We start from the raw sequence: 11,045 nt of genomic DNA, 5'->3' as shown, positions 1-11,045 counted from the left end.
TTCACTGAGAAAGTACCTTACAATTGTAAAATGACTTTCCGCATCTTAGAGACAGTTCGAAATTATTATGCATGGAGAATAGATTTAACTAACTTGTACTGATTTAATTTCTTAGTAACTTATGTCGCTGCGCTAGTATCTTCTTTTGAACAGTTTTCTATTTCCTTCACTCGTAGATCATTTGAAACATTTCTTCTGTTACCCAATACTTCTTCGCAGCTACCTTGCTTGTATCTTTTTCTGTCTAAAGTCTGTTATTACTCTTTTTAGAGATGGCTCAGCTGAATCAACAACTGCAGCACTTAGGATACAGCCACGGGTCGTAACACATCTGAAATGTAACGTCCACTGTTCAAAGTGCCGTCAATGCGAACAAGAGGTGACCGAGACGTGTAACCAATGGGACCCCATACCATCACGCCTTTTCAAAGGAACCGTTCCGGCATTTGCCTGGAGCGATTTAGGGAAATCACGGAATTGAACCGTCGTCCTCCCGGATGCGATTCCAGTGTGCTGCCTCGCATCGCTCGGTCTTTTCTCAATTAGTAGCATTAATGTGGTGGAGGTTACAGGTTCCTCACATAGTTCACCCACTACACATATATGGCGTACTTTCTCCCATACATCGCTGATGATAAGAGTGAGACATATACGTAAAAATGCTAAATATCTCAAGAAAAATCTTCTACAAGTTGTTGATAGTGCCAGCAGTAGTCCAGAAATTGTTTCATTACTCGCTTCGAAACAGACGAATTAAGTGATAGCACGCCACAGCAATAACTACATAAGGGCAACTATAGTGCTGTGCACTGTTTTATTATTATTATTATTAGAGTTGTCAGACACAAAGCATTAGCAGCTTCAAGTTTTATAATTTCTGCCAGCTCTGAAATAAGGAGTGCAGCAATCTAGTGATTTACGAACAGTAAGTATAGTGCACACATCTGTACTTGTTTGATTTTAAATGGGGTTGCAATGTGCAGGTGAAGTAAGTGCCACAATGGAGAGATGTAATGCAGGGGTACGCAGGTTTTGTAACAAGTGTGTACCCTCACTAAGGATAGATAGCTTTCTTTTCTGAGGAGGAGTTATGAGTAGCACTTGCGATGCACCATGAATTCCTTCGTCATTCGTTCTAATACACACACCACACACACACACACACACACACACACACACACACACACACACACACACACTAAATATCATTAGCTTTCATCATATTAAAAATAAAAGTGTTCCAACAAAAGTCTTACATTCTACAGTTGACTCTCTTCCTGCAGTCTCGCAGCTCTCTGCACTGCAAAAGGTGGTTTCGGGATTTTTACAGGTGGTGACATTAATGTGACTGAACTGTATTTCATGATGCATCTCTACAATATCCTAAGATTCATCGTATGCATCTCAATGTACCAAACATTTAAATGCTCTGTGGTAGGTTATTTATCACCTTTTAAGTGAACATATATTGAAGAGAGTCGTTAGGCTCCATATAGGTAGAAGGTACATTACTGTATCTATTTTTCTTTGTATGTATTTATTGTCTATTCTTGTTTATCTGGCATGCTTTTCATCCTGGAAGATCTCATCATTATGGATCTATTGGAACGAAAATTACATCTAATCTCACCCTAATGTAGCCTCCAGGCTTCCATTACAAACAACAGCGCAACTATCTCTTCCTGCCATAAACGACAAATAACGCTCCTACCTCTGCCATGTTGAGGCTTGAAACCAAAATCTAAGTCGTGTGATTCGGAGCAGCAAGACAGAGTTTCTGTCATTGCGCGCTGTAGGAAGTGGATCAGATTGTTACAGTTTTTTCGTTTATAGTTGGAATCGAGCGTTGATTTTAACCACAAAGCGACTTTTTGCATTGTTACTGCAATTACATACGTAGCAGTTCAGGTACTCTAATTTCTCCGAAATTCCTAGTATTAATGTGACGGTTATCGTTTTCATTAATGTGACGGTTATCGTTTTCGTAGTGTCGACGTGAAACGTCCTAACAGTTCTTTTTATAATCGACAGAATTACAGTTCGTCAGTAAATACGCTAGCTGTTTTTGCTGCACTGTGAATCTTTTAGCTCACTCACCGCTTCCACAGGAGCAGACCGCAAAATATCCGATTGACAGACAGCATTAATTTTCTGACGATTCCTCAACGATAGATATGTAAGGTTTTATCATGCTTTTTATAAGAAATAAAACCCGTTTGTATATTTAATTTCCAGTTTTTACATGAAATAAGCGGTTATGTTTTATGACTTTTGTTTATTCCAGTGTAGATATCGGTTATGTTTTATGAATTTTGTTTATTCCAGTGTAGATATCGAAACAATACCAAGATAGGAGGCATAAAATATTTGAAAACGTTAATTGTAGAGAAAACTCCCGTAGTGAATAAGATAATAACTGCTGTCGTCGTAAAACACTAGTCATTTAGTTCTACTACTAAGAACCAGTTAAGGATCATATTAATCATTTAGTTTTACAAATAAGGACCAACGTACAGCCTAATTTTAAACTTACTGAAATATACCGCAAGGATTCTAAAATAGCCGCGCCGTCTGGGCGTCTTGTCACGGTCCGCGCGGTACCCCCCGGTCGCCGGTTCTAGTCCTCCCTCGGGCATTGGTCTGTGTGTCGTTCTTAGCGTAAGTTAGTTTAAGTTAGACTAAGTAGTGTGTAAGCTTAGGGACCGATGACCTCAGCAATTTGGTCCCATAAGACCTTACCACAAATTTCCAATTTTCCATTCTAAAATAGTTTCCTTTCGCAACCGAGGTTTTCGTCAGTTTGCCTATTTGTAGAATGCAAAACAAGACTTCTCTGAGTAAATGCACTGATAGAAAAACATCGCAGCACCAAAAAATAATAATTGCAGAGTAATGAAATTTCGGGAATGCATTTACCTGGGTAACGTATTTAAGTGATTAACATTGCAAGATCACAGGTTAATGTAAGCACGAGATAAGCCATTGCAAATGTCAAATGCTGGTACATTAATAATCGATGGAACCGCCAGAATGGTAAATGCAAGTATTCAGACGTGCGTGAATTGTGGTGTACAAAGTGCCGGATCTCAGTTTGTGGGATGGAATTCCACCCGGTCGGTCAATATAGGGACGGTTAATATTACAAATGGCTCTGAGCACTATGGGACTCATCTGCTGAGGTCATTAGTCCCCTAGAACTTAGAACTAGTTAAACCTAACTAACCTAAGGACATCACACACATCCATGCCCGAGGCAGGATTCGAACCTGCGACCGTAGCGGTCTCGCGGTTCCAGACTGCAGCGCCAGAACCGCGCGGCCACTTCGGCCGGCTGTTAATATTACACTACTGGCCAATTGCTACACCAAGAAGAAATGCAGATGATAAACGGGTATGCATTGGACAGATATATTATCGAGAACTGACATGTGATTACATTTTCACGCAATTTGGGTGCATAGATCCTGAGAAATCAGTACCCAGAACAACCATTTCTGGCCGTCATAACGGCCTCGATACGCCTGGGCATTGAGTCAAACAGAGCTTGGATGGCGTGTACAGGTACAGATGCCATGCTGCTTCAAGACGATACCACAGTTCATCAAGAGTAGTGACTGGAGTATTGTGACGAGCCAGTTGCTCGGCCACCATTCATCAGTCGTTTACAATTGGTGAGAGCTCTGGAGAATGTGCTGGCGAGGGCAGACTCGAACATTTTCTGTATCCAGAAAGGCCCGTACAGGAGCTGCAACATGCGGTCGCGCATTATCCAGCTGAAATGTAGGCTTTCGCAGGGATCGAATGAAGGGTAGAGCCACGGGTCGAAACACATCTGAAATGTAACGTCCACTGTCCATAATGCCGTCAGTGCGAACAAGAGGTGGCCGAGACGTGTAACCAATTGCACCCCATACCATCACGCTTGGTGATACGCCAGTATGGCGATGACGAATACACGCTTTCAATGTGCGTTCACCGCGATGTCGCCAAACACAGATGCGACCATCATGATGCTGTAAACTGAACCTGGATTCATCCGAAAAAATTACGTTTTGCCATTCGTGCACCCAGGTTCATCGTTGAGTACACCATCGCAGGCGCTCCTGTCTCTGATGCAGCGTCAAGGGTAACCGCAGTCATGGCCTCCGAGATGATAGTCCATGCTGCTGCAAACGTCGTCGAACTGTTCGTGCAGATGGTTGTTGTCTTGCAAATGTCCCCATCTGTTGACTCAGGGATCGAGACGTGGCTGCACGATCCGTTACAGCCATGCGGATAAGATGCCTGTCATCTCGACTGCTAGTGATACGAGGCCGTTGAGATCCAGCACGGCGTTCCATATTAGCCTCCTGAACCCACCGAATCCATATTGTGCTAACAGTCATTGGATCTCGACCAACGCGAGCAGCAATGTCGCGATACGATAAACCGCAATCGCGATAGGCTACAATCCGACCTTTATCAAAGTCGGAAACGTGATGGTACGCATTTCTCCTCCTTACACGAGGCATCACAGCAACGTTTCACCAGGCAATGCCGGTCAACTGGTGTTTCTGTATGAGAAATCGGTTGGAAAGTTTCCTCATGTCAGCACGTTGTAGGTGTCGCCCTGGCGAATGCTCTGAAAAGCTAATCATTTGCATATCACAGCATCTTCTTCCTGTCGGTTAAATTTCGCGTCTGTGGCACGTCATCTTCCTGTTGTAGCAATTTTAATGGCCAGTAGTGTATTTATGAATGACGCTGGAGTTGTCGTCTGATGATGCTAGATTGAAGACGGATCTGGTGATCGAGCAGGCCAAGGCAATTTTTCGACACTCTGTAGAGCATATTGAATTACAACGCCGGTATGTGCGAGAGCGTTATCCTGTTGGAACACACCCCCTGGAATGCTGTTCATGAATGGCAGCACAGCATGTCGAATCACGAGACTGACGTACAAATTTGCAGTTAGGGTGCGTGGGATAACCGCGAGAGTGCTCCTGCTGTCCTACAAAATCGCACACCAGACCATAACACCAGGTGTGGGTCCAGTGTATAAGCACTCGGAAAGGTTGGTTGCAGGCGCTCAAGTGTCCTCCTTCTAACCAACACACGGTCATCACTGGCACCGAGGCAGAACCAGCTTTCATCAGAAACAGACCCCCACTCTGCCCTCCTATGAGCTCTCGCTTGACACCACTGAAGTCGCAAATGGCAATGGTTTGGGGTCAGTGGAATGCAACGGTTCAGGCCGTCTGGTTCGGAACTGTCCTTGAAGCAACCGATTTGTGACAGTTCGTTGTGTGACTGTGGTGCCGACTGCTGTTCAGATTGCATCTGCAGGTGCAGTACGATGCGCCAGTGCCATACGCCGAACACGATGGTCGTCCCGACAGTGACACGTGGTCGTCGGAACGCCTCTCTTCTTGTGACTGTATGTTCGCGTGACCACGGTTGCCAGCCGTGACGCACAGTGGCTGCATTTCTGCCAAGTGCTGCAGTATCGTAGAAGGAACATCCAGCTTCTCGTAGACTTTTTACACAGCCTCGTTCAAACTCAGTGAGGTGCTGATAACGGTGTTTTGTCTCCGTAAAGACATTCTTGATCGCTTTAAAGGCATTCTTGGCCAACGTCAACTCACAGTGTTCAATCTCAAAGGTAACTAACACTCACGGCCGTTACAGCGTGTAATTAAAGCAAACCTGATTTGCATCCTCTCAGTGTCACTACTAGCGTCACTCTTGTGCGACTGGCGCGAAATTTGAATAGACGTCATGTTTCAAATGTAGAAACATGCCTACCAACTTTCTTTTACGTCGCACAACTCCTTGTTGCTGTTTCGAATTTTGGCGTCAGTGTGTAAAGGTTATCAATTCTGAAAATTAAAAAGAAAACTGCTACTTTGAAAAACATGCTCTCTCCTGCTGATTTTTTTAAAGTAAATAACCAGTCTTTTGCTTGCATTAATATTAGAATCACTATGTGGTGTAAAAGTCATAAAATACAAACCCTTCTTTTAAGTAAAATCTGACGCTACGAATTTAAACGGATTTCTTTCCTTATAAAAGCATAATAAAACATTACATACCTATTGTTGCGGAATCGTCCAAGAACCAATGCCGCCTGCCTGCCTGATATTTTGTCTTCTACCCTGTGGAAGCGGTGAACTAAAAGACACACAGTGCAACAAAAGCAGGTATTCACTGAAGGACTGTAATTCTGCCGCTTGCGAAAGGAACTGTCAACACATTTCATATCGCGCATAATGACAGAAACTCGGCCTGCTGCCCCCAGTGAAGAATCTTAGATGTTCTCACTTACCACACCTCGCTGACATCACAGGCCAATTACTCTATGCATAAAATGGCGAGGAATTAAAAAAAACTGAGCCGGCCTTTGTGGCCGAGCGGTTCTAGGCGCTTCAGTCTGGAACCGCGCGACCGCTACGGTCGCAGGTTCGAACCCTGCTTCGGGCATGGATGTGTGTGATGTCCTTAGATTTTATTTATCGTATGATGTGTACATTGATTTACATTTATATACAATATTTTCAGGACTAAAATGTACAATCACAAGTTCGTACAATTTTACAGCTCTATATCTAGTTCTTCAATCCACTTGACTGCTTCATCCGATGTACGATGAATGTCCATTAAAGTTCCTCTGAAAGTACGATGAGGGCAGTCAGCAACAATGTGATGAATCGTCTGTGAGGGGGCACCACAGTCACAATTTGCAGAGCCAACCCATCCCCATTTGTGCAGTAGATAGCCACATCTGCCTTGTCCAGTTCGAATGCGGTTAATGATCCTCCACTGACGCCTTGGAAGATCAAATCCTTGCGTCTGCTTGGAAGGGTCCTCGACTAGATGTTTATTGGCTACTGAAGACTGATCCCACTGGAGTTTCCATGAACTGTTAATGTTGAAAGCAGATCCTTCAAGGTCGAGTGCTGTGCGCCATGGTGGTTTCCTCGATTTCAAGCGTTGGTGTGTTCCTTGTACAATATCTTGATGGATGGGGAGCTGGGGGTTCTGCTGAATGTTTTTCCACGTCTTTAGGAGAGCTTCTGATCTTCTTAGGGCTGGAGGTGGGATATTGCTTAGAACCGGCAGCCACAGCGTGTTTGTGCTCCGAATACATCCTGTGATTAATCGCATTGCCTGATTGAGTTGCACGTCTATCTTCTTAGTGTGAACACTGTTGATCCAGGTTGGGCAGCAATATTCAGCAACAGAATATGACAGAGCTAATGCTGTAGATCTCAGGACGTTAGTATTGGCTCCCCATGATGTACCAACAAGCTTCTGAAGAATATTATTTCTAGTTTTAACTTTAGCAGCCACATTTGATAAATGCTGCTTGAAAGACAGAGTTCTATCTAGTGTTAATCCCAGGTACTTTGGTGTGCTACAGTATGGCAACACTTGGTCTCTGAATACAACTTCTGGTTTGTAATTTGACTGTCTGTTACGTAGGTGGAATGCAGATATAACTGTTTTCTGAGGATTTAGGTGGAGGCACCATTTCTTGAAATATTTGTCTAAGGCTTCCAGATCAGTGGATAGAATAGTTTCAGCATCAGCAAAGTTGGAGCACTGAGTCACCAGACAAATATCATCAGCATATATGAATTTCCTTGAAGATGTTTCTGGTAAGTCGTGTGTATACAAATTGAAAAGGAGGGGAGCCAGAACAGACCCTTGAGGTAAGCCATCATTTAGTTTAAACATTCTGCTCCTATCATTATCTGAGTAGATCTGAAAGTACCTATTGCTTAGCATATTGTTGAGTAAGGCCGTGAGTTTACGACATGGGATAACACTCACAAATTTTAAAAGGAGTCCTTCTCGCCAGACAGTGTCATAGGCAGCAGATAGATCCAAAAAGGCAGCCACACTTACTGATTTCTTCTCATACCCATTTTCAATGTGCGTAGTGAGAGATAGTACCTGATCGTTACAACTTCTCCCAGGTCTAAATCCTGCTTGCTCGATAGGAATATGATGGTTGATTGTTTCACAGATTCTGTTGTAGATCAGACGCTCAAGGAGTTTGTAAGTGATACTCAAGAGTGCTATTGGACGATAGTTTTCCACTTTTGTGGGATCTTTATTTGGTTTCAGTATGGCTAATATTTTTGATTTCTTCATCAGATGTGGGATGTTTCCAGTTTGCAGGATGTTTGAAAGGAAGTTGGTCAACCATTTTACTGTAGCTGGTCCACAGTGAGCCAGGAATTCTGGGTATATTCCATCATATCCAGCTGCTTTTCCAAGTTTCATACTTTTGATTGCAGCTTTAGTTTCCTCTTCTTGAAATGGAGTAGAGAATTCGGAAGACTGTAGGGCTGCTCTTTTCTTGGTGTTCAACTGTAGTTTGTTATCCCTTTTGGCTTGCTTGTCCTTTATATTCTTTGTAACTGACACAAGGTGTTTAGCATAGTCATTCAAATTGATGGCATTTTTTGATCTTTTTGTTGTAGGGTTTGAAGAGTTTAATTTCCTGATGATAGACCAGGCTTTTCTGCTAGAATGGGTGTAATCTAGGGACCCCACAGTTTCATGCCAGATCTTTCTTCGATTATCATCCAGGGACTGGAGGAGGCTTGTTGCATTGTCAGAGTTAGGATGGTCTTCATATTCTTTTAGTAACTCCTCACTCTCGGAACTCCAACCAGGGATATACTCTTTACGGTACCCTCTAGGAATACATCGTCTGGCTGCACCTTTGATAACCCCAACAAATCTGCTGTAGTTGTTGTACGTTGGTTTGATCCATCTGATATTGGAATCTGTTTGCTTTGCAAATTCAGTCCAGTTGGCTTTCTTGAAGTTCCACCTCGGTTTAGGATGTGATCGTACAACAGGTATAGACATCCCCACCTCCAATATAACAGGTCTGTGTTGACTATGTGGGAATTCCTTGAGCACAGTTCGTCGTACTTGATTTAGGGAATTATGAGACTGAGTTGTGAAGCACAGATCTGGGGTATAGCCTTGGGACCAGCGAGCTGAGTGGAAGGTAGGCAGATCTTTAGCATCGTAAATTAAATTCAGGTTTTCAGTTTCCATCCAGTCCTCAAGCGCTTCACCGTTGAGGTCATTCTCCATATATCCCCACAGGTGATGATGACTGTTGAAATCACCGAGGTATATAGTTGGATGTTGCAGAGACGGTAGAACGGGATTAGGCCAATTAGTCCCTGGGGGTTTGTACACGTTAACTATCGTTAGGTTTTATTCCTTAGATTAGTTAGGTTTAAGCAGTTCTAAGTTCTTGGGGACTGATGACCTCAGATGTTAAGTTACATAGTGCTCAGAGCCATTTGAACCATTTGATTTTGAAAAAAACTGGGAAATAATTCAAGATTACATAATTCTATTACAGGCATTTCCCCGACTCCCATAATACCATAGCTCACAGTCCAGTCGTCTAGTGTAAAAGAGGGTAAACTAAAAATTGGAAAATTGTCCTATATAGAATCTAAGATGGCTAACCCAAGGATACTGGTACAGCCTGCATGGTTGTCAGATTTTTCCAGCCCTATGACGTCCGAGTTTAACAAGGCGGACTTGGTGGATACTGGGATAGCCTGTATGGTTCCCAGGTCACTTGTGCTAAGTTTAAAACGAGCGGAAATTCCAAATCATTGTTCTTTACCACTCCTATGACGTTACAGTCCACTTACACTGAGGAGGAGGAGGAGGAGATTTAGAGTTTATCGTCCCGTCGACAGCGAGGTCATTAGAGACGGAGCGCAAGCTCGGGTTAGAGAAGGATGGGGAAGGAAATCGGCCGTGCCCTTTCAAAGGATCCATCCCGGCATTTGCCTGAAGCGATTTAGGGAAATCACGGAAAACCTAAATCAGGATGGCCGGAGACGGGATTGAACCGTCGTCCTCCCGAATGCGAGTCCAGTGTGTTAACCACTGCGCCACCTCGCTCGGTTACACTGAGACTCCATTTGCCTTAAGTTTAAAACTTACACAACCTACATGTTTAAACAATTACCTACACCCTTTCATGTCACAGGCTGGATGACTAAGTAACTGCCACCCTAAGTCTGGAACCGAAGAGCTGACTTGTGTAGTGTAGCGTAAAACGATGTGTCGGGATAGGAAACGATTGTGTCTTTATACTAACATTTCCCACACTGGAAGGGCCTTCAGCAGTTCGGTCAAGCCGCCGCCCCCCACGTTGTTCACGAACTGCAAGCAGCCCGAACTGACAGATGAGTTATCTTCCGCCAGTACAGTGCCGAATATCCTGGGGTGGATCTGGTCCACTCGGAAATCTAGTGTGGAATGACTGTAAGTGTACAGGAGCAGTCGGTGCCTTACATGATGTCCTTGGTGTCCACCAGGCCAGAACCTGCTCGCGCTGCCATGTTTGTATCTGAAGGAATGTGGGCAGATGCTTACCACATACGAACGGTATGCCCCACCACAGCCAGTACACTTCCAGATGCTTTTCTAAGGAGTTAATCATGCTATAATTTTAGAGCTACAGGATAATGCACTATGTAGTGGCATCTCACTGCAATGGTCACAGGAGATTTTCGAGCAGTACGCATCACCAGTCTCTCCAACGGGGAGAGCAAATGGCGGGTAGGTCGCTGTGCTTCCACGTGCCCAGGGTCAAAGAGGCCAAGTGCCTCTGTGTGTATTGGGGTGTAGTACCAGTGATTACTCATTTAAAAGGCAGAGTTTATGAAAACTCTACTGATATGTGAAAGGTTTGCATGGTCGTTAATGGCTGGTGGGATGAGATACTTCTGTTTGCTAGTGATGTATGACATACGCTGTAAAGTGTATACTTACGGGCAGTCATTTAATTTTGCGTCTAAATCAGCGAATATTGCGTCACATATGCTCCCATTTCGATGAAGCTATTGAAAGGTGGCTACACTGAGTCACAGCGCCAGAGATTGCGCCAAAGAGTATCATTCTGCCGCCTCCACTGGGCAGTAGTAGTTTAGAGGTTGCCATGGGCAGTGCTTGTTGAGAGGATGTCGATAGCAGTACTAGCTGAGGGTATGTTGTGTGCAGTTGTTCTGTTG

Source organism: Schistocerca nitens, chromosome 4 (genome assembly GCF_023898315.1).
Source record: "Schistocerca nitens isolate TAMUIC-IGC-003100 chromosome 4, iqSchNite1.1, whole genome shotgun sequence".
In the NCBI taxonomy this organism is placed as follows: domain Eukaryota; kingdom Metazoa; phylum Arthropoda; class Insecta; order Orthoptera; family Acrididae; genus Schistocerca; species Schistocerca nitens.
Note: the sequence above shows the minus strand (reverse complement) of the source record.